The following is a 26,172-nucleotide window of genomic DNA, read 5'->3' as shown; positions in this document are numbered from 1 at the left end:
GGACTGGCTAATTTTTGTATCTTTGGTAAAGATGGGGTTTTGCCATGTTGGCCAAGCTGGTCTCAAACTCCTGGACTCCAGTGATCTGCCTGCCTGGACATCCCAAAGTGCTGGGATTATAGGCATGAGCCATCATGCCTGGCCTCTTCTCCCCTTCTCCCATTTTAAGGTTGATGTCATTACTACTCTTAAGATTTTATGGAATTCACCAGTGACACTAACTGGGCCTGGACTTTTGTTGTTGTTATTGTTCTAATGATGTATTTAACTTCTTGGATAAATACAGGGCTATTCAATTTTTCTATTTACTTATATGGCAGTTTTGATGAGGTTTTAGGAGGTTTGTTGTTGTTGTTGTTTTGGAGACAGGGTCTTGCTCTGTTGCCCAGGCCGGAATGCAGTGGCACAATCATGGCTCACTGCAGCCTTGCACTCCTGGGCTCAAGCGATCCTTCTACCTCAGTCACCAGAGTAGCTAGAACTTCAGGCATGTGCCAACATTCCTAGGTAATTTTTGAATTTTTCATACAGATGGGGTCTTGCCATGTTGCCCAGACTGGTCTCGAACTTCTGGCCTCAAACAATGTCCCCTGGCCTCAGTCTCCCAAAGCATTAGAATTACAGGTGTGAGCCACCATGTCCCACTGACAAGTTTAGCTTTTTAAAGAAATTTGTGGCCCATATCAGTGGCTCACGCCTATAATCCTAGCATTCAGAGAGACTGAGGCAAGAAGATCAGTTGACCCCAGGAGTTTGAGACCAGTCAGGGCAACAGACGGAGACCCTGTCTCTACCAAAATAATAATAATAACAACAATAATAATAATAATAAAGAAGAAGAAGAAGAAGAAGGAGAAGAGTAGAGGAGAAGGAGGACGAGGAGAAGGAGGAGGAAAAGGAGGAGAAAAGATGAAAAAATCGTGTTGTTCAAAAAAGATAAAGATATCCTTGTTCAAGGGTCAGCTGTGTAAAGGCTTAAGGGTTGATCATGTATGTCCTTATTGTCCTTTTGATGGTTGTAGGATATGTGGTGATTCCCCTCTTTCATTTCTGGTATTTTTAGTTTGTGTTTTCTCTTTTTTATTGGTAAGTTTAGCTAGAGGATTATCAATTTTTCAAAATCTTTTCAAAGAACCAAATTTTGGCTTTGTTATTTTCTTCTATTGTTTTATTTTTCTGTATTATTGACTTCTGCTTTTGTCTTTGTTTTCTTCATTATTTCCTAAATGAAACTACTTACTATAGATTTAATTTGCTGATTTTTTCCCTCAGTTTCTTTTTCTTTCTTTTTTTTTTTTTTTGGACAGAGTCTAGCTCTGTCACTAGGCTGGAGTGCAGGGGCGGTATTTCGGCTCACTGCAACTTTTGACCCCCTGGTTCAAGTGATTCTCCTGCATCAGCCTCCTGAGTAGCTGGGATTACAGGCTCATGCTGCCACGCCCGGCTAATTTTTTTTTTTTTTTTTTTTTTTTGTATTTTAGTAGAGATGGCGTGTTGCCCAGGCTGGTTTCGAACTCCTGAGCTCAGGCAATCTGCCCACTCGGCCTCCCAAAATGCTGAGATTACAGGCGTGAGCCACCATGCCCAGCCTTTCCCCCAATTTCTTAATGGGGAAACTTAGATAATTGGTTTTCAATCTTTTTAAAATTATTGGCCGGGCCTGGTGGCTCACGTCTGTAATCCCAGCACTTTGGAAGGCCAAGGTGGGTGGATCATCTGAAGTCCGGAGTTTGAGACCAGCCTGGCCAACATGGCGAATCCCTATCTCTACTAAAAATGAAAAAATTAGCCGGGTGCGGTAGTGGGTGCCTGTAATCTCAGCTACTGGGGAGGCTGAGGCAGGAGTCGCTTGAACCCAGGAGGAGGAGTTTGCAGTGAGCCAAGATTGCGCCACTGTACTCCAGTCAGGGCAATAAGAGCAAGACTCCATCTCAAAAAAATAAAAAAATAAAAAATAAATAAAATCATCATTTGGTTCAAAATATTTTTAATTTTCCTCATGATTTTTTCTTTGACCCGTAGACTAATAGAAGTATGTTATTTAATTTCCAAAGATTTGGGGGAATTTTAAAATGATCTTAGTGTTATTCATTTCTTATTTCATTCTCTTGTGGTCAGAAAACTTACTTTGTGTAATTTCAGTCTATTCAATAATATTTTGTGGCCCAACATATAGTCTATCTTAGTGAACAATTTATGTGCCCTTGAAAATAATGTATATTCTATTGTTGGATATAGTGTGATATGGTTTGACTACGTCCCCATGAAAATCTCAACTTGAATTGTATCTCCCAGAATGATCACATGTTATGGGAGGGACCCAGGGGGAGGTAACTGAATCATGACAGTGTGTCTTTCCTATGCTATTCTTGTGATAGTGAGTCCATCTCACGAGAGCTGATGGGTTTATCAGGGGTTTCACTTTTGCTTCTCCCTCATTTTCTCTTGCCGCTGCCATGTAAGAAGTACCTTTCACTTCCTGCCATGATTCTAAGGCCTCCCCAACCATGTGAAACTGTAAGTCCATTATTAAACCTCTTTTTCTTTCCAGCCACAGGTATGTCTTTATCAGCAGCATGAAAACAAACTAATCAGTAAATTGGTACCAGTAGAGTGGGGCATTGCTGAACAGATACCTGAAAATGTGGAAGCGACTTTATAGATGGGTAATAGACAGAGGTTGGAACAGTTTGGAGGGCTCAGAAGAAAAAAGAAAAATGTGGGAAAGTTTGGAACTTCCTAGAGACTTGTTGAATGGCTTTGCCCAAAATGCTAATAGTGACATGGACAATAAAATCCAGGCTGAGGTGGTCTCAGATGGAAATGAGGACTTGTTGGGAACTGGAGCAAAGGTGACTCTTGTTATGTTTTAGCAAAGAGACTGGCGGCATTTTCCCCCTGCCCTAGAGATCTGTGGAACTTTGAACTTGAGAGAAATGATTTAGGGTATCTGGTAGAAGAAATTTCAAACAGCAAAGCATTCAAGAGGTGACTTGGGTGCTGTTAAAAGCCTTCTATTTTAAAAGGGAAACAGAGCATGAAAGTTCAGGAAATTTGTAGCCTGACAATGCAGTAGAAAAGAAAAACCCGTTTTTTGAGGATAAATTAAAACCAGCTGCAGAAATTTGCACAAGTAGCAAGAAGCCAATGTTAATCCCCAAGACTATGTGGAAAATGTCTCCAGGCCATGTCAGAAACCTTCACAGCAGCTTCTCTCATTACAGGCCTGGAGGCCCAGGAGGAAAAAGTGGTTTCATGGGCTGGGCCCAGGGTCCCTGTGCTGTATGCAGCCTAGAGAGTTGGTGCCCTATGTCCCAGCTGCTCCAGCCATGGCTGAAAGGGGCCAATGTACAGAGCTCCGGCTGTGCCTTCAATGGGTGGAAGCCTTAAGCCTTGGCAGCTTCCATGTGGTATTGAACCTTCAGGTGCACAGAAGTCAAGAATTGAGGTTTGGGGACCTCTGCCTAGATTTCAGAAGATGTATGGAAACTCCTGGATGCCCAGGCAAAAGTTTGCTGCAGGGGCGGGGCCCGTGGAGAACCTCTGCAAGGGCAGTGCAGAAGGGAAATGTGGGGTTGGAGCCCCCACACAGAGTCCCTACTGGGGCACTGCCTAGTGAAGCTGTGAGAAGAAGGCCACCATCCTCCAGACCCCAGAATGGTAGATCGATCGACAGCTTGCACCATCCACTTGGAAAGGCCACAGACACTCAATGCCAGCCCATGAAAGCAGCCAGGAGGGGGCTGTAACCTGCAAAGTCACAGGGACAGAGCTGCCCAAGACTAACCCTGGAACCACAAGATCTCTGACCTGCTTTGTGAAGTAACACAAAGCAGTCCTCTTTTACCTGCAGCTGAAAGCATTCCAAAAGATACAAGAGGAAGATGTTAAATGTGGAGGTGAAACTGGGTCCCAGAGTTATTAATCTTCTATTAATAAATACTGTAATTTTATGACTAGTTATTGGAAGGGATGTGTTTAATACATTTAAATCTTTAGTGCAAGTTACAAAGCACAGCAAAACACATACTCTGGTTAAAATTTTGACTTTACATATCAAATTAAAAACTAAAGAAACAAAATCGTTTTCTCTTCCAAATGGCATCATGACTGTGGAACTGCTGCTGGGAACAGGCCTGACATTGCATAGGGCAGAAGGTAGGAATCGTGTTATCAGAAAAGAGTATCTTGAAGTTTAAAGTATGGTGGCTAATATCGCATCTTTCAGCATTTCAATCAAATCACAGATTTGGGTTTAAAAATTAAAATTTTTAAAATAATTTAATAATTTGTAAAGATAGAATACAGACAAAAAACCTAAAAGAAGCTCCAAATGACTAGACCTTAATTCAGTGCTGTTACACCTATCACATCTAATGCTGTGCTTTAATCATGAATATTTCTATTTGTTGACAGTCATATGGCTATGATTGCCTTAATATTAATAAGAGGCATAATAGGTATTTAGATTAGTGCACCCATTCTTTGGCTTCTACATAAAAGTAATTTTTAAGGTATTGGACTGGTGTGTGATTTTTGCCAACTTTTAATCTTGCCTTGCCAAGTAAAGCTATTAATCTATTATAATCATTATTTATAAAAGAAAATGTTTAACATCTCAAAAGACTAAAATCTTGGAACTTTATGTTTTTTTTTTGAGACAGAGTTTTGCTCTTGTCACCCAGACTGGAGTGCAGTGGCACGATTTTGGCTCAGTGCAACCTCTGCCTCCTGAATTCAAGCGATTCTCCCACCTCAGCCTCCTAAGTAGCTGGGATTACAGGCACTCACCACCACACCTGGCTAATTTTTGTATTTTTAGTAGAGATGGGGTTTCACCATGTTGGCCAGGCTGGTTTTGAACTCCTGACCTCAGGCGATCCACCCGCCTTGGCCTCCCAAAGTACTGGAATTACAGGCATGAGCCACCGCGCCCAGCCAATCTTGGACCTTTAAAAAGATTAAATTTGGCTTTATAAAATCATATTAACTTCCTTTTGTTCATTTATTTATATTTACCACAGACAGGTGAAGCTCCTTCATGGACTGGCATGAGCCTGCACATGGAAAATCCTGATTTCAAATATTTTCTCCCAAATCTATTACACACTGGAAAATGTTTACCTTCATCTTTCTATACTTAAAAATAGCCTTTTTGCTCCTTTATTCAATGATTATTTATATATTTGTGACATGTAAAGCCTCATGAAAACCACTCTAGAGAATTCCAAAACATGTAAGACCTCACCCCTGACCTTTGACCTGTTGATGCCTTGGCTGTGCCATAAGACACATCACACCGCATCAGGCAAATTTTGTGTTCTCTGCATCAAGTCTTTTTTATTTATGAAAGTCCAAATACCAATTTTTTTTTTGCCTAGCCTAATTTCCTTCAAGTCTCAACCTCAACCTTGTGTGTCTTTACTAATAGGCAGCCAAACAATTGGCAAGGTTGATTTTGATAGTGCTAGAAAACCAGAGGTGTAGTGTTGTAAGGGGTGATGCTAATCAAAGGCCAGAGAAGGACCATGACAGGAGAGTGTGAAGATGGCAGCATCCTGTGAACAGGAGCCCAGCCACACACAGATTCATCTCCTCTGGGGCCTGTTCTTTCTGGACCCTTACTGAGACGTCTAGCCCTCTTTGAGCAAATAAAATGGATGGGGAAGCACCCCTGTTATTTCTATGTTCTCTGATTTGTCTAGCCTTCAGAACTCTGTTCTAAAAATGTCTGAATTTGATCAGGACCATAAGATGATTATGTTCTCACTGCAGGTGGATTGTGAACTAAATGTATCAGTTTGGCAGCCAAGATCAATAGCCTTGCCTTTTTTTTTTTTTTTTTTTACAAAGTTCCCTTTGGCAGAGGCCATTAAGGGAAATCCTAGCTATCAGAATTCAGCATTAGAGTACAGAATTTTCTAGACCTGTCCACTGAGCAAAATTAGCTCCAACCCATTGCTAATTTGGCTCAAGAAAAAAATGCTCTTATTTCTAAAAAACACACTAAGCAATGTTTAAGTATTTTTAAATGATGAAGTAAGGAAAAAATTGTTTAAAAAACAAAACGAAATAGTGATTTCCTGCAACACACGTTTAAGGCATCTCTACATTATTTTCAAGCCTTTTTTTATACTACAAGTAAATCAACACAGGCAAGCCAAAGCAGCCTCATAGTTGTATCATAATTTCATACATCAAGGCTCTTGGAGAGCCTATCTATTTTGGTTTCCTCCCAGCCTTTTTTTTTTTTTTTCCTTTGAGCTTGTTTTATAATAAACATTTTAAACATTTTCCTCCCAACGTGCTTCTCCACAAAATCTTTCCTAAATGGTATGTTCCGCTAATTGATAATGCTAATTTCCACTTTATTTAGCATGCAAGCCTCCACGTTGAAACCCTGATGGACTAATTGGGGTCATTTAAAGCCCGTCTAAGAAATGGGCTTCTTCTTACACATGCTCAGTGAGATTTTGGAACACTGTTGTCAGGAAATACAAGCAATCCCTGAAACTTTTTCCCCCTGGGTTATCAGAGTCCGAGACAATTGATGACATTACATCAGTCGTTCATTTTAGATTCGTGGAGCCCACAAAAATCAATAGTTTTCCATTATCAGGTCCAGCTGGGTCACTAGTCTGTCAATGAGCTGTTACAATTGCTGTACAGGGGTGAGCCTGACCAGTCAATTGCTGCTGACAAGAGGAAAACATGCTGACAGCCACGGGAACAAGTCAGAACACAGATTTGCACTTCAGTTTGCCATCCAAAGAGGCTCAGAGCAAGGCCATTTTCAAGACACAGGGCATGCTCCCTGGGAGGTGGGGGTGGGGGGTGGCGGCGGGTGTGGAGGGAGGTCTACCACCCCCGGGTTTTGTAGCACAAGTGCCTAAGGGCCTGTCCTGGCTCCAGCCAACCATCTCTTATAGAGATAGCTGTAGACACTGCCTTTGTTAGTAAGAGGGCATGTAACAGCCAGAATTGTCCCTAAACACACCACATGGTATGTACCACAGCAAGATTAGGAGGAAGGAACCCAAATTTTACTATCACTGACCCAGATGAAACTATATAAAACTTGAGAAATAAAAAAGCTTAAAGAGGAAGAAAATGGGCCAGCGGCATCAAATCTAAACAAATAAGGCTAAACATGTCGCAAGTAATATTGACTGAGGACAGGAGGTCCTCTGGTGTTGGTACATAGGCTGTCTCCTTGTTGTCTCATTGTTTATAACATCTATACTTCGATCTCAACATGACATATTTAACCAAACTAAGCATCCCTGATTGGTGACTGATCCACAGCTAACTGTCTGATGCAGTGGGCAGCAAGGGGAACGGAGGTCTAGTCTTACCCTGCCTACAACCAAGAAGTAAGAGTATGGAGTGGTGAGCTTGGGCAAGTGTATTAACTGCCCCATATTAACATGGAGACATGCTTGCTTTACATATGTTACAAGGTGATCATGAGATTAAAAATGAGGTCATTTAAAAATGAGGTCAATTGGCAGGGCGTGGTGGCTCACACCTGTAGTCCCAGCACTTTGGGGGACCCAGGGAGGCAGATCATCTGAGGTCAGGAGGTTGAGACCAGCTTGGCCAACATAGTGAAACCCGGTCTCTACAAAAAATATAAAAAATTAGCCACGTGTGGTGGTGGGCACCTGTAATCCCAGCTACTCCAGAGGCTGAGGCAGGAGAATCACTTGAACCCGGGAGGCAGAGGTTGAGCTGAGATCGCACCACTGCACTCCAGCCTGGGCAACAAGAGCAAAACTCCATCTAAAAATAGCAAACAAAGTAAAAAAAGAGATCAATTGAGATGAGAGTAAGCTCTGTCCAAGTAAAGGACTCTGTGCGAGTGTGCACGAGTGTGTATTTGTGAGTCTCTTACTCTGTGGAAGCTATCCATACAGCAAGAAGTTGGAAGCAATTGAAACAAGTCCTGCTCCAGAATAATTCATTTTTGGTCTAGACTAAATGTTGTCCTTCATTAGTTGAATACATGAGTAATCTCTAAAGACCATCATGAGTGAAAGCCAGAACTTAGAGGACAGCTCAGGAATCTTAATGGGTTTTGTGGCTCTCCTTACTCCATAGAGAAGGTGGTTTAGATGCTAGCAAGGTGGATACACACTGTCTGAAGCTTGCAAAGCATCATGAATTTGTGCAGTTCTCTGGTCTTCTCACCCTGGTTCAATTTCAGACATCAAACTTAAGAGCTCAAAAGATAAATATTTTGAATTTATTTCAATATTATGATTTATAATGTTCCACTTTTATTAACATCTTTCAAGTATTAAATTGTAGTCTTTTTCCCTCTCAATGCCTCCAGTCTTGGGTTTGAATCTTTTGGAAGTCAACATTCACTTGTGTTCCATCATCAAAGCTGGTAATCAACTGTATTACTGGAAGCTAACTAACTAGGGCTTTTTATTTTTTTAATGCTACCCCAAAAAATTATTTTCTTTAAATGGGTAAAAAAGTAGTTTTAACAAGAGCAAATTTGCTAGTAATTAGATGAACCAGTCTTATGTCTTCTAGCACTTGGAAGCATGAAATTCACCAGAACTCTCACAGCATTAATTAAAAAGAATTTATGTTTTTTTAATAAAATGCTTCATGTTTTAGCCCCTTTATTCTTCCACAAAATGTGATTATGTGGGGGCTGAAGGGAATTCAGGTTAATATGTTGACACACTTAACAATGCAGGGTCATGTTGCACAATACGCTTCACTGGTTTGGTTCAGTACACCCCCTGACAGGGCCTAATCATCCCCTGCCCTAAAGGCAGAGGGAAAGAGAGGATTTTAATTACTGCCCTGTATGCAAGTTTGCCAGCATTAAATTGAGACATAATTAGGCCTCTGAATTTTAATAATTGTCCTAGCTAATTGGGCAGACAAGTACGTTATACAGCATGCCGTGATTAGATAATTAGTATTTCCAAATGACAAAATTGGGCTCTTGATTACAAATTCTACATGAAGGGGGAAAAAGGTAGCAAGCAAATCTTTACAAGTCTATTAAGGGAGAGTTTAGCGATGTTGGTAATTTAAAGTCCATTAGGAAGCAACATTTCACTCTCAGAGCTGGATGTCTGAGACAAGGGCCTCTGGCCTCCTCTGGCTCCTCCTCAGGGTGCTCTGTTTTCCCTGGGATCTGCTACATCCACCTTCCTCCATCAACCCTAAGCTTAGCAGCCATCGTTGACCTTGGGTGAGGTCTGTTTCGCTATATGGCAGGTGGTAACTCTGAAAAAGAAATCACGAAGTGTAGGGGGGATAGAACAGAGAAGAGGTAATCTACCAAAGTGGGGAGGGGCTGTGTAAGTACCCAATGTGGCTTTCTCTTGCAAACAGCTGTTCTTTCAATCTTCTCCCAGAATTTACCACTTTCATTGTATCATCAGCTCCACTAAAATCTTTCTGGTGGAGAAAAAAATCTTAAATCAAAATCTTAAATTTCTGAAGTATTATATTATTGGGGTGAAGAGTGTGGGCATTGGAGACTGACTTGGATTTGAAGTCATCGCTTACTAGGAGGGTGGTCTTGCATAAATTACTTAATCTTTCCAGGTCTCAGTTTTCTCTTCAGCAAAATAAAGAACCTTCTCTAATAAGATTGTTGAAATAATTAAATAAGATAATACACATACAGATGGTCCCCAACTTAGAATGGTTTGACTTAGGATTTCTCTACAACTTTACACTGGTACAAAAGTTCCTTGATTTATGATGGGGTTATGTTCAAATAAACCCATGATAAATTGAAAATATTGTAAGTCAAAAAGGTACTTTCAACTTAAGATATTTTTAATCTACAATAGGTTTATCAGGACAATCCCATCATAAATTGAGGTGCACCTGTAGTTTAAAGCTCAGTGCCTGGCATAGAGTAAATGTTCAATAAATATTAGCTGTTAAATGCAAATTAAATCATTGCCATTGGAAGGCACAAGGTGAAGGTGCTAGGTCTGGCTCTTTGCTATGCCAGTCCTCAGATGAAGCAAGGTTCCCTATTCCCATTGCTTTCTGACAGAGGAGTGTGGTACTTCATTTATGCTGGGAGGTGGGGTTGAAAGGCCAATGGCAACAGCTGCCTCCACAGCTCAAATGCCCAACCAGATTTCCTTTCTCCCCATTCTTTAAGGTTTGGCATTGCAGATAAGCCCTCCCATGCAAAAGTCATGGGGTCACATCAGTAGTGTAGGCTCTAAAGCTATGTTTTTCAAGCAAAAGGAATATCAATTGGATGCAAACTAGAACCCTTCTAAAAATGATTGATAGGTGGTTTCATGGATGACTATCTGATGAAAGTTTGTAAGGGGAAAAACTCAGAAGTTCCAGATGTATGTTCCTGACCACTGAGAAGGAAAATAACAACGTCTCCATGGCCTGGTCCAGTCAAAACAGATACCAGGCTGAATCAGTCTTTTTTTTTTTTTTTTTTTTTTTTTTTTTTTGAGACAGAGTCTCACTCTGTCACGGAGGCTGGAGTGCAGTGCAGTGGCATGATCTCAGCTCACTGCAACCTCCACCTCCCTGGCTCAAGAGATTCTCCTGCCCCAGCCTCCCAAATATCTGGGATCACAGGCACGCACCACCACACCCGGCTAATTTTTTGTATTTTTAGTAGAGAAGGGGTTTCACCATGTTGACCAGGCTGGTCTCCAACTCCTGACCTCAAGTGATCCGCCCGCCTTGGCCTCCCAAAGTGCTGGGATAACAGGCATGAGCCACGGTGCCTGGCCTAAATTGGCGTTTATTACTTTCTTAGAACTTTGGGCTATCTCGTTTATGAATGATGGAAGAGTTCTGCTGGGGATTTCAATTCAGAAAGCAGGGTTCTCTCTGTGGGTAAACTTCATATCACCCAGACATAATTTCTACCGAACATCATCAATTAAATAGCGAGAGAGGAGGTCAACACCTTGAGACCTGAGGAAGAAGGAAAAATACTTATGATTAAGTGTAGGATGCAAACATTCTGTTAGAAGCTTAGAAGCAAAGAGTAAGATATGATTTTGGTGGATACCAGAGAAGACAGAAAGACAGAGGGAGCGGCCCTTACGACTGATTTGTGTTTATACAATAAGGAAGTCTCTCCTCTGGGGTCTCTCCGTAGTTCACAAGGACCCTGCTTCCAGGGGCACGCGTGGCGAAGAGAGTCCGTCCAGAGCTCCAGCCCTCACTGCACTTCCCAGGTGCCAAGACAAAACATCACTGGGTGGGGAGAGAACTGTCATGAGGATTATTCCCCCGCCACACAATGCTGAGCTTCTCTCCCTCTCTTTTTGAAGAAGTGCGTTTATGACTGATCGCTCAACACCTTGTTGGTTCTGATTGCAGAAAACACACCTTATAAATATATGATAACCATCCTGTAATAGAGAGTGTGACAATTTACTTCACAGTGCGTTTCGGGCTGCTAATTGATCGTTTCAGTCCAGGGACGATTTGGAATAAATTATAGCCATCAAAAGGATATCACAGCTCATTTTGGTGGAAGGGTTTCCACGTCGCTTCGCGTTCGTCTCCCGGAGAGAACAGATTGCACCCGGCGGGCGTTGAGGAGCGGAGGGAGGAGTCAGGGGAAAAGGAGGCCAGCGGGGCGGGGAGGGGCCGAGAGGCGGGGCCGGGGGCGGGGCAGCGTCGCCCGCGGCGGCTGCAGGTCCGCGGCTGGACGGTAGAGGCCTCCCTTCCGAGGAGGCGGCGCTGGGGCGGGCGCTGGGCTGCAGGCTGGGGCACCGCTCCCCGGCGCGAGCCCGCGCGTGGTTCCCAGTGAAGTCCCCGCGCGGCTGGGCCCAGCGTGAGTATTCTCAGCCCGCTGTCCTCCCCCTGCAGGCGGCAGCGCCCGTTTATTTGAGGTGAGAGTCTCCCTCGGGCAGAGGGCCCTGCTTGGGGCGGGGATGCTCGCGTGCGCGGGGCCGCACCTCCTGCCCGAGGCTTCCCCTCAGCGGGGCTGCTCCGCAGGGCAGACGCGATGACCCAGGGCGCTGCGTTTGCGCTCCTGGAGCTGGGGGTAGCGAGGCGTGGAGGCGCCGTGGCCCCTTTGGGGGCTTTGTGTGCACTTGGGGCTCGTGACTCGGATAGCCCTGGTTCCCACGCTGCAGTCGGGGAGGAGGCTAGTGGAGAGACCCAGTCTGGAGGGAGCTATGCCCGCCGCAAACCTCAGGAGAGGGCTTGGAGAGGGCTGGCCCGGCGAGACGGCGCAGCGAGGCGATGCCGAGGTCGCCCGGGGGTCGCAAGGGCAGCGGGTGACGCGCTGTGGAGCGCGGCGAGAACGACGGCCCCTGACCTCGGAGCGCTCAAGGCCACGCCGAGGTGGCTGGACCCTGCCCCTCCCCGCGGCCGGCCTGGGCCCCAGCCTGCCTCAGAGACGGCCTCTCTCTTGGATTTCAGTTTCCAGCAAAAGTGTGTGCCGTTGTGTGGTGGTCGTGGAGGAGGGAGACCCAGGCGCCTGTCTATCGCTGGATGGGATTGGAATTTGAAGAAAAAATGTCCCTACTCCTGGTTGCGGATTCTTGCCTATCTGGCCGCCTCCAGTTCCGCCCACGAGACCTCCAGCTTTCATTCCCTTCCTAAATTAAAACCCGAGGACTGAGGCCCTTCACGCGTAGCGTAGCCCCATCCCTGGTGCCCAAAGCCGGCCCTCGCACGGCGGTTCTTAGCTTTTTAGTCTCTGTCACGCTAATACATGATGTCAGTCCAGGTCAGGGATGGTTCCATACAGGCGATTTTGACAGCAGTCATCATACCAAGCTATTAGGAAGTGTGATGTCAGTGCGTTCTGGAAGGACAGATAATATATAAACCAGTTATTGACACGGTATCTCACAAGGAAACATCTGAGGCCATCAGTAAAAGAGGCATTTTAATTCACACACTAAAAATATTTGTGTTTAGTTAACATCGTGCAAATGTTGAAAGAAGTATTTATCATTTTGTAGGTATTTATCAATGTACTCAAAAAAGTCCCTATAGGAAGGAGGAGGTTTTGTCTTATTTCCATTCTGTGATAAACTGAGGAACAGAGATGGTATGTAACCAAGTAGTCTAAGTAAGTTAGTGAGAGAGCTCTATTTATGAGACCAAACATTTTATAAAACTGGAATAATTGGAAAAATCAAGTCCAAATTTAAGCAGATGCTTTAGGCTTAACATTATATGATAGCCAGAAGTTGTATTTACATGGACCAAATACTTTGGGAGGCTAATCTGTGGGAGTTAATTGAACTCCGTATGTGGCCCAAGATACAATTTTCTTTTCCTCCATCCATCCATTCAATAAGTATTTGTTCATTATCTATTATAGGCCCTCCATTTCACTTTGCCATTGAACATGATCCCTATAAGTAATTGTTGAAATGTAACTAAAATATGTATATTTTCTCCTGGCTCCAAGAAACTCGAGGAACATTATTATGAAAGGGTTAAAAACTGTAGACTTTCTTTGATACAAATGCAAAATTGTATTGATTACCTTTAAGTAGAAAGTCAAGGGAAAAAAATAAATTAAGAATCAGAAAGCTTTCTCCAGATTGTGCCATATTCACTGTACCAGCAGTACCATGGTTTTGTTTTTTTTTTTCTCCTTTAAAACTCATTAAGCAAAGTTTAAAGGACATACATGATTGAAGGGGATATTCTTTTAATCACTTTAGAATGCAAAATAATCCTTAAAAGGTCTTGATCCTTATTTGGTATAATTTGGTATACTGGACAGGCTGGTTTCATTTGAGTTGAAAGCACTATATTTCTAGTTAAAATCAAGACCACATACAGTACCTTTTTTTCCCCCAATCTTAAGTCAGAATTGTCTACAATTAAGTAAACAAAATGCATCCCAAGTAGTCATACATACACCTGGTTAAAATTAATTGGTTTAATAAAAATATAAAAACATATTCAATATGTTTATCTCAGTTATAGTTTTCATTTTTCTTGGATAATGCTTGAAATCATTCAAAACAATATCTAGATCCTTAAATATTAAAACATTTTGTGTGAAATCTGCAAGATGCATCTAAAGGATGTACCATTTTTTGAAGTACAATATGTTAGGAATAATTTTGTCCCTAACTCTCAGCTAGAGGGCTGAAACTGTATAACCAAGATCTAACTAATGTCTGCGTGTTAACAACTACACCTGAACTTACACAAACATTTTAGTGTGTTATCTATCAAGTCATCTTGGAAGGCTGTCACTTATTGTGTGGGTGCTTCCATTGCTGCCATTGCTCAAAACGTTTCTGGAGCTCTTTATTGGGCACTGCTTTCAAAACCCACAGCACATCCGGTTTAAGAGCCTGGGAGGTGGCAAGCCGTCTTCCTTTAGCATCCTTCAGTGCCCTGAAGAATAAGGTGGGTGGTCAAGTCAGGATAATTTGATTTGGGGTCCAAACAAGCTGAAAGAAAATTAGATGGCTTCCCTCAATGACTTTTTAACTATTTCTAAAGTCATCGTACTAACATATGGCAGCACCACTGGAATAAGAGTAGCTGCCAAAGGACAGCCTTAAGAAAAGTGCTACACATTATCTTTGATTGTCAATGAATTACTGACTTAACAATCATATACATGTATAGTGTATTGGTATGCATGATGAAGAGATATTACTTCAAAAAGTTATATTGTCAAGAGTTTGGTTGGTTGATTCTAAATTTTTTGAGTGCGTAATTTTGGTATGATTTAAAAAGCTAGGTTCTAGAATATGAAATTGGGTGGGAAACAGTCAAGGCTACAATTAGGGTTGCCCTATATAATTCCAGAGGATTGGCATTCCATATTCCTTGAACTATTAAAGAAGCATACTCATATAAGAAATCAAACCTAACTTGTATTCTATTTGGTGAGCAAGGCTTTGACTATTACAAAAAACTTCACCTTCTCTTAGCCTATGGGTGAGGTCTAACCTGTGAGGTAAAACACTTGTCATTTTTAGTAGTCGATTATAAATACAGACTCAAAAGCATATATGTAGTGGAACCACCATATTGTTTTAAGTTAATAATATTCTAATAATATTCTACCTGCTATACAAAATACAGAATCATGAAACTCCTAGCCCAGTGAATTAAGCTCTTATTATAATATTCAAGGCCAGAATTTGGGAGATAGTATAGAAAGTCATCCAAGGAAAAGAGAGGGATGGGGGAGAAAGAGGTTAGTCATGGGGCTTTTAAATTATAATTAGTTGTATTCATCTGAGGGAACAACTTGCCATTGCTTTCCAAAAACCAGCAAACAATTTAAAATTGGAGGAAATAATTCAAATTCAACTCCAGCTGAGACTATACGGAAAACCAAGAAAAGCAGAAAGAATGTAATTAGCTGAGTAGGAATTTTCCTAACAGTTCAAGTCTAATATAGAGGGCCAAGGGATCGTTAGTGATTAGCAAGAATCCAGACCATAATGATCAGGAGAGATCAAGGTCAATGGACAAAGATGAAAGAGCTTCCCTGCTTAAACCCAATGTTGCAAATGCTGATGCTCTCACATAGGGAAGGTCAGCCAGCAGACAAAGAAATAGGGCAGCAGTCCCAAAGCAACAAGTAGAGTCATTCCTCTCTTTCACTCCAGAATTAGATTGCATATGGAGATTAACCAAGATTGAGCTGAGACAAAAAGAATATCATTCTTTCAGCCAGGTATAAAGTCTGGAACTGAGTCCTGTTTCTACTTTGATGAACTTGGGTATTGTCCAGACATTGGGGAAGGGAAAACCTGCTGGGCCCTGGATACCAGCATTATACACCTAATTAAAAAGGCCAGTGAACAAGGTGGACAGACCGAATTCTAGATCTTTTCTGGGGAAAGACACTGGACTGCTTGTCCATTAGGTAGACAGAATGACTCTTAAAATGTATGTTAGGTGCCGGGTGCGGTGGCTCATGCCTGTAATCCCAGCACTTTGGGAGGCCAACACAGGTGGATCACCTAAAGTCGGGAGTTTCAGACCAGCCTGGCCAACATGGTAAAACCCCGTCTCTACTAAAAATACAAAAATTAGCTGGACATGGTGACACACATCTGTCATCCCAGCTACTCGCGAGGCTGAGGCAGGAGAATCACTTGAATCCGGGAGGTTGAGGTTGCAGTGAGCTGAGACTGTGCCACTGCACTCCACTCTGGGCAACAGAGTGAGACTCTATCTAAAAAACAAAGAAAAAAATAAAATTAGGGGTATAAGGGAGTATCAGTTATCTGGCAAACTGTACATAAATAGTAACTGTGGAAAAACAAGTAACAGTGATTTTAGCCTTCCTTTTGAAATGGGTAGCCTAACCATCATGACTACCCATCTTTTTTTTTTTTTTTTTAAAGATACGGTCTCACTCTGTCACCCAGGCTGGAAGTGCTGCAGTGGCGTGATCTCAGCTCCCTGCAACCTCCACCTCCCAGACTCAAGTCATCCTCCTACCTTGGCCCCCAAGTAATTGGAACCTCAGCCGTGTGCCACCACGCCTGGCTAATTTTTTGTATTTTTGGTAGAGACAGGGTTTTGCCATGTTGCCCAGGCTGTTCTTGAACTCCTGACCTCAAGCAATACTCCTGTCTCAGCCTCCCAAAGTGCTGGGATCACAGACATGAACCACTGTGCCCAGCCATGACTTCCCATCTTCTATTGATTTAAGAGTTCATCCAAATATTTTAAAATCTGAGTCTAAATATTAAATTTTGTGTATAGTATTTATTGCTTCAGGAGTGGGGAGAGGGCTGTTTTCAGTGTGGTCCAGGTAGTTGTGATAGAAGCCTGGTGGGTATAGTTAGAAGTCCATCTCTTTCATAGAGAGAGGTTCCTGTCATTAGATTCCAAAATTCACGTGTCAATCCAGAGTACAGAAAAGGTAGAGAATTGCCATGATAATTGAGAAGTGGTAGAAAGAGTCCTGGACCGGGAGTGGGAACTAGGTTTATCAGTCCCAATTATGTTTCTTGAGGCAAATTTTAGTTTTTGTCATAGGCAAAATGTATATAATAGTAATATCTACTAGTCTACTTTGCAGGGTAGTTTGTACCTCATCTGAGGTAAAGTAAATGAAACACTTGCTGTGCATGTGCGGGATTTTCTGTGCTACAATGCAGGTTTTATAGGTAAAGATAATGCTTGTAGCCCTGGAGTTGTCCAAATATATGAACCAAAATATAAAGATAGAAACCCACCCGTGGGAACTTGGGAGAAGAGAATAGTTTTAGCATGGATACTAAAGACAAATAGATAATATAGTGATTACTCCTCCTTTTTCAGATTCATAGGAAGTACCCTGTTGCCATTGCAAGAGATTTTGGTTTTAGTTTCCTGAAGACCTGTTGTGTATAAAGTAACCTTAAGATAGCCCCCTTTATACTATCCAGCTCAGTTCTGCAGCAGTGGCACTGAAAGGACAATCTTTCCTTGTGGAGAAAATTGACCAGACTCCTAGGCCTCGATTATTGTACTCCCAATGGTCCTTCTTTTCATAGAGATTTCATTAATCCCCATTGCCATGTTCATGCCTTAAAGGAGAAGAAGGAGCTGACTTGAGTTCTACAGACTGGCTTAATCGGTCAGTTATGAACATTTTTAAAAAAACAATTGTTATTCTTCCCATAGTAGCAATTCATTTCTGTTGCAGACATAGCAGGACCCCACCTCCCTGGACCCTGCAGACCATTAAAACAAAAATTAACAGTTTAATTTTCTCCTTCTTTCCTCTGTGTATTTAAAAGGTACAGAGGATTAAGGGGGAAAGGCAGTTTGCCTCCCTACCTTACAGAAACCCCTGTATAGATATAGACAGCATCATTGGCTCCCAACAACATGAAGCGTGGCTCCTAGAGAGGAGGGGGAAGTGGATGTGGGTGTCCTCAGGTAGGTATATACTCATCCTTTCTTCTGTTGAGTTGCCGGATTTCACCTCATGAGAAGTGAAAACAATGTCCCTTCTCTGAAGTCATGTTAGAGGGATGTTTTCCGGAGGCTTGTTGAGTATCCTCCATACAGGGATGCTTCGTAAGCTCACACTGTGTGAGGCACCATGTATGTGAGCCAGGACAGTACAGTGACAAAGGAAAACGGGCATTTGATTCAGGCAGTATGTGTTTGAATATCTGATCTGCTTACCAGCTTAGTGGGTTGGGCAAATTTTTTCATTTCTCTGAGTCTCAGTTTCTTTATCTGTGAAATGGCAGTAATAATAGTGCTCACTTCTAAGGATTAGTGTGCACGAGGTAAGTGTATGACAAATGGGAGTTGTAATATTAGGCTCCGGGGAGTCGGGGAGGAATATAAAGAAATATAAGGCAAAAATATAAAGAAATATAAGGCAAATGCCCATCTTCAAGGAGCTTTCAGTTTGGTTGGAAGGGACTGAATAAAAATAAAACTGACAATACAAGGCAGAAAATGGGAGCACCAAGTGAGTGCTGCAGATGATAAATTCAGCAGTCTGCCAAGGACTAATATGATGGTTGAGAGGTTTCAGGACAGAGGTAGGAGTTACTCTCTGGATTTGCAGACTGGACAGGAGTCAGATATATAGAGTGAAATTGAGAAATGATCCCAGATGGCAAGAGGAAGGAGGGATCAGAACACACAGCACACGCACAGCAGGGGTGAAAGTATGCCGGAGTGGAAAGTATACCAGCTTTTGAGCCAGATGTAAGAATCCTAGCGCTGCTGTGAGACCTTAGTTGGACAAGAACCTTAACTTCTTTAGCCTTCTACAGCCTTAAAATGGGTGTAATTATACCCATCTCTTAAATTGAAGGGATTAAATGAGATAATATTTGTAATGCCTAACACGGTGCCTGACATCTTCAGTAAAATAAAGACAGTTCATGTGATGTTTTCAGGGGACAAAGAGAGAGCTGTCTGCCTGAAGAGCCGTCTGGCCTTGTGTAGGCTAGTAGTGGAAAACACACCAGGAACAGCTAATTAATACCTATGGGGAGGCTAGGAAGCAGGCTTGAAAGTCAATTTAAGAAGCTGGGGCTGGCCGGGCACGGTGGCTCACGCCTGTAATCCCAGCACTTTGGGAGGCCGAGGCGGGTGGATAACCTGAGGTCAGGAGTTCAAGACCTCAGCCTCAATATGGAGAAACCCCGTCTCTGCTAAAAATACAAAGTTAGCCGGGCGTGGTGGTGCATGCCTGTTAATCCCAGCTGCTTGGGAGGCTGAGGCAGGAGAATTGCTTGAACCTGGGAGGCAGAGGTTGCAGTAAGCCAAGATCGCGCCATTGCACTCCATCCTGGGCAACAAGAGCGAAACTCTGTCTCAAAAAAAAAAAAAAAAAAAAAAGAGAAAAAGAAGAAGCTGGGGCTGTTATAGGCAATCAGAACTACCAAGGCAAAGTAGGGGTTTAGGATAGTTAATCTTAAGGCACTCTGAAAGCTGTATTGGAGGAAGGAAGAAACTCACTCCTTTATGTGTAAAGTGATCAGAGTCTAGATTAGGATAGTGGAAGGGTTAGTAGACCTGGTTGATGTGGTCTTTTTAAAGTTACATTCATAAAAGCAGTTTAGGGCTCAGCAGTGTGGAGTAGGGGGGAGCTTTGTTGTTTGTTTTGTTTGTAGACTCCTAATATTTAGGACAATTATTAATTGTCCACAATAAAACTAGGATAGACCCACAATTTTGGAAAAGGAGTTCACTCAGTATCCCGGGACAATAAAATGTGAGAAGTAACTCTGATGCTAAATAAACCCTATAATTTGCTTCAGCTTATAAAATAGCCCCTTTTAAAAGCCCCTTCCCACTTCCTATTTATTAATACAAATCGAGTGTCTTCCAACCACTAATTTTCAGGAAGACACAAGTACAGATCATTTATCGCTGTACAGAGTTTGCAGTTAGGATTGCAATACCAAGAGGGGTTGGGGCAAAGGGCGAGGATGCTGCCAGCAAAATAGTAATGTTGATGATTTTATTTATTTGGTAATAATGAAATTCTGTTCTCTCCTGGGGTTTAGAAGTGATTTAGTTAAAAAACAAACCTAGGAAATAGTTTTAGATACTAGGAATTAATGTATAAAGTCTCGCATTTTCTACCTTTCTCTTTTTTTGTCTTTAGTAGTTTTGTAATGGGAGAATACATGGTAGATAATTGTATTTTAAGGAAAATCACACTGATTATGTATATGGACACTGGTTTTTAAAACGTTCGGAAATCCTAACTGTGGTAAGCCTTAAACATATTAAATAGGAAAGGATAACTGACCTACCTCTGATTTCCTGAACTTTGCTGTTCTCTTATTTGGCTGCAAGGGCAACATCCTGCCAATAGCTCTGGGGTGCCTGAATAGTGCATTGCTTCCCTTGGAAGGAAGATGTACATGAAAGAATTTTGTGTGCAGTGGTTGACAAACACAGAAAGAAGATAAGTGACTAAGAAAAAGGTAGGCCCTGTAAGGTTGGAGGAAAAGCCAGCTGGCTTAGTCCTAGTGCTTCGAGCAGGAGGAGCAAGGAGTGTTCATTTCATTTCTCGTCTCCTGAGTTTATTTAAATCATCTGCTGGGGTAGGGGAAGGAAAGAAAGCATGATGTGTGAGGCTGATTAAGATGCAAACATGCAGATTATATCAGGCTACTGACAGTCCTTTTCATTCCAGCCTAGAAAGAGAAGACTGTATAAGAAACCTGATCGAAGGGAAGGGAGAGGAGAAAGCAAAAGACATCTCTTCACTTTTTAATGGAAGAGTTTATGGATATCTATTGGTTTTGGATTTCTGGTATCCATGCCACCCTAACAGATCATCCAAACTAGCCCCTGGCTGAAAGCCTGGCCAGGGGGTTTGGACCAGGGGCAGATGCCATTGGGAAGAGGGTCCTCAGGGGCTGCTGGCATTAATTTTTCTAAAGATACCTCATCAGAGACCAAGCCTCCTCTTGCCTACAGGTGGTGGGCCTTGGAGAGGGCCTCCATGGAGATTTCAGCCTTACCCCCTTCTCCAACCTCTCTGCCTTCTGCTTTTGCATTGGGACCTCTCTTTCTCTCTTCCCCCTTTTTTCAATTAAATGAATTAATTACCAGGCGTTTAACTTTTTGCCAGACTCTTTTATTATGCCCAGAGTTGTTGCTGAGTGGCAAAGGGAAGTAATAACATTCACAGTGAGGGGCAAATCCTGTTAATGAACAAATTAAAGTTCAAACAGTGATTCAAGTTCACAACCTCTGTGTGGCTCTTCTCTTTAATAAGAGTTATACATGTTACTTTCCTCGCTCTTTTCTCCCTTTTATTACTTTTTAAGCTTTTCATCAACACTGCTGGGGCATATTTGAGGCTCCCAACCTTTCAGCCCTGACAAGGACTCGAGCAGTTATAATCCTGTCTTAATTTGGCAACTTTTGTAAAACACATAAAGGGCCCAGGGTCACCTTTGGTCGCCAAGGCCCCGGGTGACCCTATAGCTTCCACCTCCTGCCAGGGCTGCATGGGCCACTCTTCTCAGTATTCATGCCCCTCTGGCAGTCAGGAACAGAAGATTCACCTTCCCGCCCTGACACAGCCAGGCAGAACCTGTCCACAAGTGAAGTGTTCGATCCCTTTCTTCTCTCGGTCCCCTCTCCAACAGTCCCTTCTATCCAGCAGCTCTGTGTGGGGAAAGGGCCGCTATGGGGAGGGAGGAGCCTACGGACTAAAAGCTGGAAACCTTTATGGGGAAATGGAGTTGAGGTGGGACGGATGCCCGACCCCCTCTCCACTACCACTACCGAATGCTGCTCGCCTCGCTGAGGTCGCCTCACTACCCTGTTCCAAGTGCAGGAGGCCCATTCCTCCCTAGGACCCTGACTTGAGCAGAGCCTAGGCCTGGCGGGAAGAGCCCAGGAGGGGTCCGGTCCCCGCCTACTTCTCTCCCCTCTCTCTGTCTTTTTTTTTTTTTTTTTGTACTGTGGATTGCGTGGGGGTCTTTTCCACCTCCGCGCCGGCTTCTCACCACCATCCCCCGAGCATGACTAGATATCATCACCATGACAACTGCAATCTATGAGCATACACATAATAGAGATGAAATAGACAAAAGATTAGCATGCCATGAAAAGTACAATAAGTTTCTTATTTAGCATTTAGATAACTGTCTTTCCTTCGGAGCAAGCTTCAAAGTTGAAGCCAGTTTAGACCAAGAGGATTAATTCTTTCTCCCGCATGCTTCATTGAATCTCTCATTACCAAACTTTGTCTGTATTGATGTAAGATTTGATTGAAGATTAGAGCATTTAGCAAATCTTGCTTTTCTGCATGTATCAGGTCCTTTCAAGCACGGATCTCGGTGCCCAGTGGTCAATACCCTTACTTTTATCCAGTGTCTGCTTCATTTAAACTTAATCAACTCCATCAATGAACTGGAACAGGGAAACGTCCCTGCGGTAAGAATGTTGTGCTTTTGTGGGATAATTCTTTGCTCTTTCCCGATCTGTTGGCGTTAAACCTAAAATTGCACTATGATGAACTTTTTTTTTTTTAATCAATATGATAATGACAATTGGGTCTGAAAGCTCTGGGAGGACTTGGAGTAGAGTGGGATCTGGCCCCCATTACCAAAATAACTTCTTGTCCTGCAATAGTCGGACTCCTTTTGTGTGGCTTTAATACCTTTTCTTCCCTGACATTGAATATTGCGCAAGCTGGAAAATGATGCATCTTTGTAGGGAAGGCTCGTATGTCACAGCCAGAAAGTGAAGCAGACCGATTGGTTGTGTGAATTATCTGACTTGCTGCAGTGAATTATTTGCACTGTTTCCCTACCTAGTCAACAAGTTCCTGAGGTATAGTAGAGATCAATCAAAACTGACAGCCCGCGTGTGAAGGCTTTACTGTGTAAATCTGGCGCACTCATCCTGGCCATGCCGGCCCTGGCATCTGTATATCATTTTTATACTGCTACCAGTAGAGCAATTTCAAAAGTATTTGCAAGGAAAATGCGTGTCCCCATCTGTTCCTGGAAGCATAAATGTGCCACCTTCAGAGGGTTTTCACTGGTAATCATATCTTTAATGATCAACAGACTAGTGATATATACCTTTCCATAAAATGGGGTTTTCTTCACTTTATTGTGATTGGCTAGAATAAATAGCTTTTCCATATGTTAGGGAGATAAAATATAAGATTAGCAGAGGTCGTTTGTTGGATAGTAAACAAAAGAAACAATTCATTCCAAATAATCTTTGAAAAGAAGCAACGACAAAATTAAGTTGTAATCACAGAGTATCTGAGGCCCCAACATCAGAAAACAGACCTCATTCCTCCTTGGAAAAGGAGCCGTTTAAGAGCAGAAACTCAAGAATCTTCTAGGGGACTCTGGTGACTTATTCCTAGAGTCAGAGGGAGGGACAGGATAGGGAAGGAGAGGCTGGAATAATACTTGTTTGTTCAACTTCTGTTGTAGGATTATATTTCCTTTCTCTTATCTCAGGTGGTATTTGGCCGCCTCCACTGCAGCACCCTGAGTAAATTGGTAGGTGATGTGTTCAGAAAGCAGGAAAATGCCACTCTACTGAATTTCTCTTCAGGCCTTTCAAGGAGATGGGGATTGTTCACATACTTTAAAATAAAGGTTAACTTCCCCTAGCCAGAGATTTCTCTTTTCCCGTAGAAAAAGATGTCGGAGGGTGGGGCAAAGTTCCCAGGTTTACGTGAAATTCCAAAACCTAGGGAAAGGGGCCTCAAGAAATAGCCAAAACTTGCTGGAGAAACCCCAGGAAATGTTCTTAGTCATCGAATTCCACCTGTATAGGTAACAGTCTGCAGATACAATCAGGCCCTGACCACTATCCTTCCTCCTCCCACACACCCATGCTCAGCGCCAAGTTTCCTTTTTCTCAGATGCAGCCACTTTCAGTTTGCTGAGCCATCTGTTTTGTTTGTTTGTTTGTTTGTTTGTTTGTTTGTTTTTGACAGGGTCTCGCTCTGTCACCCAGGCTGGAGTGCAGTGGCGTGATCTCAGCGCACTGCAACCTCCAACTCCCGGGTTCAAGTGATTCTCATGCCTCAGCCTCCTGAGCAGCTGGGATTATAGGTGCCTGCCACAACACTGGGCTAATGTTTTTTTTTTAATTTTTTTTTGTATTTTTAATAGAGACCAGGTTTCACCATGTTGGTCAGACTGTTCTCAAACTCCTGACCTCAAGTGATCTGCCCACCTCAGCCTCCCAAAGTGCTGGGATTACGGTCGTGAGCCATCGCGCCCAGCCTGCTGAGCCATCTTGGCGAAATTTGGAAGCTTCTTCTTCAAGATTCTGGGCCCAGAGGTTTGGAGGCAGTGACTGCCTGCTTAGGAGACTACAATTCTATTTTGTTTTCAGGGTTCGGACAGAACTTCCCATTCCACAAAGGATTGATATTAGTTGCAGGTCACCAGAATCTGAATGATGCCCTCAGCCTTTGTGCTCTCCAGAAAATAGGTGTGAGCTATGAGGACCTGCTCCCTGTGGTCAGGACTTGAGAAGGAATTGGGGGAGGTTCTCTTTAAATACTGGGAACAGACTCTGGTTCTGCATTCTCTCCTGTTATCTCTTGTTATGTATATGTTATATATTTATGATCTCCCCACCCCCTCATCCCCACTACTTCCACCCTTATTCCACAGAATTCTTTGCTGTACCCAAATGCCTACTGCTCTTCCTGCAGCAGGAGTGTGTAGCAGAAGTGTGTTAGTTTCGATATGGGAAAGGTGGTCTGTAGGCAGATCCCAAGCAGAAAGTTTCCATTAGCATCTCAGATCAAATTTGTGTTTATTTCCTGGCCCTAGAGAGACTTGGGAAAAACTTTTAGGACAGCAGAAAAACAGCTCGCCCAAAGCCCATGGTGAGAAAAAAAAATGAGTAACTAAGTAAATACTTTTGTCTTCTTAATTTTAGAAACAGAATATATATATACACATACACATACACATACACACACACATACATACACACTTTTTTTTTTTTTTTTTTTTGAGACGGAGTTTCGCTCTTGTTGTCCAGGCTGCAGTGCAATGGCACAATCTCGGCTCACTGCCACCTCCACCTCTTGGGTTCAAGTGATTCTCCTGCCTCAGCCTCCCGAGCAGCTGGGATTACAGGCATGCACCACCACGCTTGGCTAATTTTGTATTTTTAGCTGAGACGGGGTTTCACCATGTTGACCAGGCTGGTCTCGAACTCCTGACCTCAGGTGATCCACCTGCCTCAGCCTCCCAAAGTGCTGGGATTACAGGCGTGAGCCACCATGCCCAGCCTAGAAACAGAATCTTACAGGCTGGGTTGCACATAGGCAGGTATAGACATATAAGTCTAGATTTACAAGTAGATCACACTGATCTGAAACCACATTTCCTGTAGTATGCAGTTAGACTAAAAGAAAGTCACATTTGTGTTTTCCACATTGTGATGTGATGCACTCCTGGTCTTCAGTGAATTCGCTTGCCACAAGGAAATTCTGGCATGTGTTGTATGTGAAATGTGATATGTACTCAATTATAAAAATTGAGTTTCCTGATTTTATGTCTTTAAATTTGATACACATTTTGTATTGAATTTCTATGTTAATTGTTTTCATAAAATGAAAAGAAGTAAAACCTCACCAACTGGTTTTGTGTAGAAGAGGTAAATCTGTGACGTTTGCTTCCTCCCTTGTCCAGGAGGATGAGGCTGTCACTACTACAGTTAGGACCGTTTCATACTCCGTGCTCTTTTGCTATGCCGGGGTTACTGTCTAACCCACAAGCCTCTGCCAGGAATGTTGCCATACACACTGGAGTGGAAGACACCTGCGGAGCTCATCTGTGGGGCTCATGTTGGCTGAGGCTCTGAACTGCAGAATTGCAGGCATCCAAGGGAGTGCCCCAGGCACCCAGGTTTTCCTAAACCTTAGATCAGAGCCATTTGCAGCACAGAGTTGTGTGCTGTTTCAAAACCACAAACCCTGTATATATGCCCCTCCATTGCAGAGGTGGACATCTTGGCAAATGTAGGATGAAGATTGAAAATTAAAAAACAAACACACCGTGTTCAGGGTGAAAATTACATACATTGACAATACTGTCTCTTTTCCTCCACAGTCTTACTGCCACCAAGCAGCCTCAGTCAGTCCGTGCTTATTTCACTGAAAATGTACTTAATCTCAGAAAAGCTAAGCTATCTATATGTAAGAACATAATTTGTTAGTCAGTTTTATGAAAACAAAACTCCTCTCACCTTAGAAGAAAA

At 42.8% G+C, this 26,172-nt stretch overlaps 2 long non-coding RNA genes across 2 annotated transcripts in view; one reads left to right on the top strand and one right to left on the bottom strand.

Annotated features, from left to right (window-relative positions):
* Positions 1-8,582: 8,582 nt before the first annotated feature.
* LOC112610514 lies at positions 8,583-11,601 on the bottom strand. Its single transcript, XR_003116406.1, has 2 exons — positions 11,075-11,601; positions 8,583-9,255 (listed from the first exon to the last, which is right to left on the bottom strand). It is a non-coding gene; the product is annotated as an uncharacterized LOC112610514 (long non-coding RNA).
* A 113-nt stretch (positions 11,602-11,714) lies between these two features.
* LOC112636695 overlaps positions 11,715-26,172 on the top strand; it is a 68,943-nt gene continuing 54,485 nt past the window's right edge. The window contains exon 1 of the long non-coding RNA XR_003122224.1: positions 11,715-11,870. This is a non-coding gene — a long non-coding RNA (uncharacterized LOC112636695). The remainder of the gene's footprint in view (positions 11,871-26,172) is intronic.

Source organism: Theropithecus gelada, chromosome 1 (assembly GCF_003255815.1).
Source record: "Theropithecus gelada isolate Dixy chromosome 1, Tgel_1.0, whole genome shotgun sequence".
Lineage (NCBI taxonomy): Eukaryota > Metazoa > Chordata > Mammalia > Primates > Cercopithecidae > Theropithecus > Theropithecus gelada.
The sequence above is the reverse complement of the archived record's forward strand: the minus strand, read 5'-3'. Positions and strand labels throughout refer to the sequence as shown.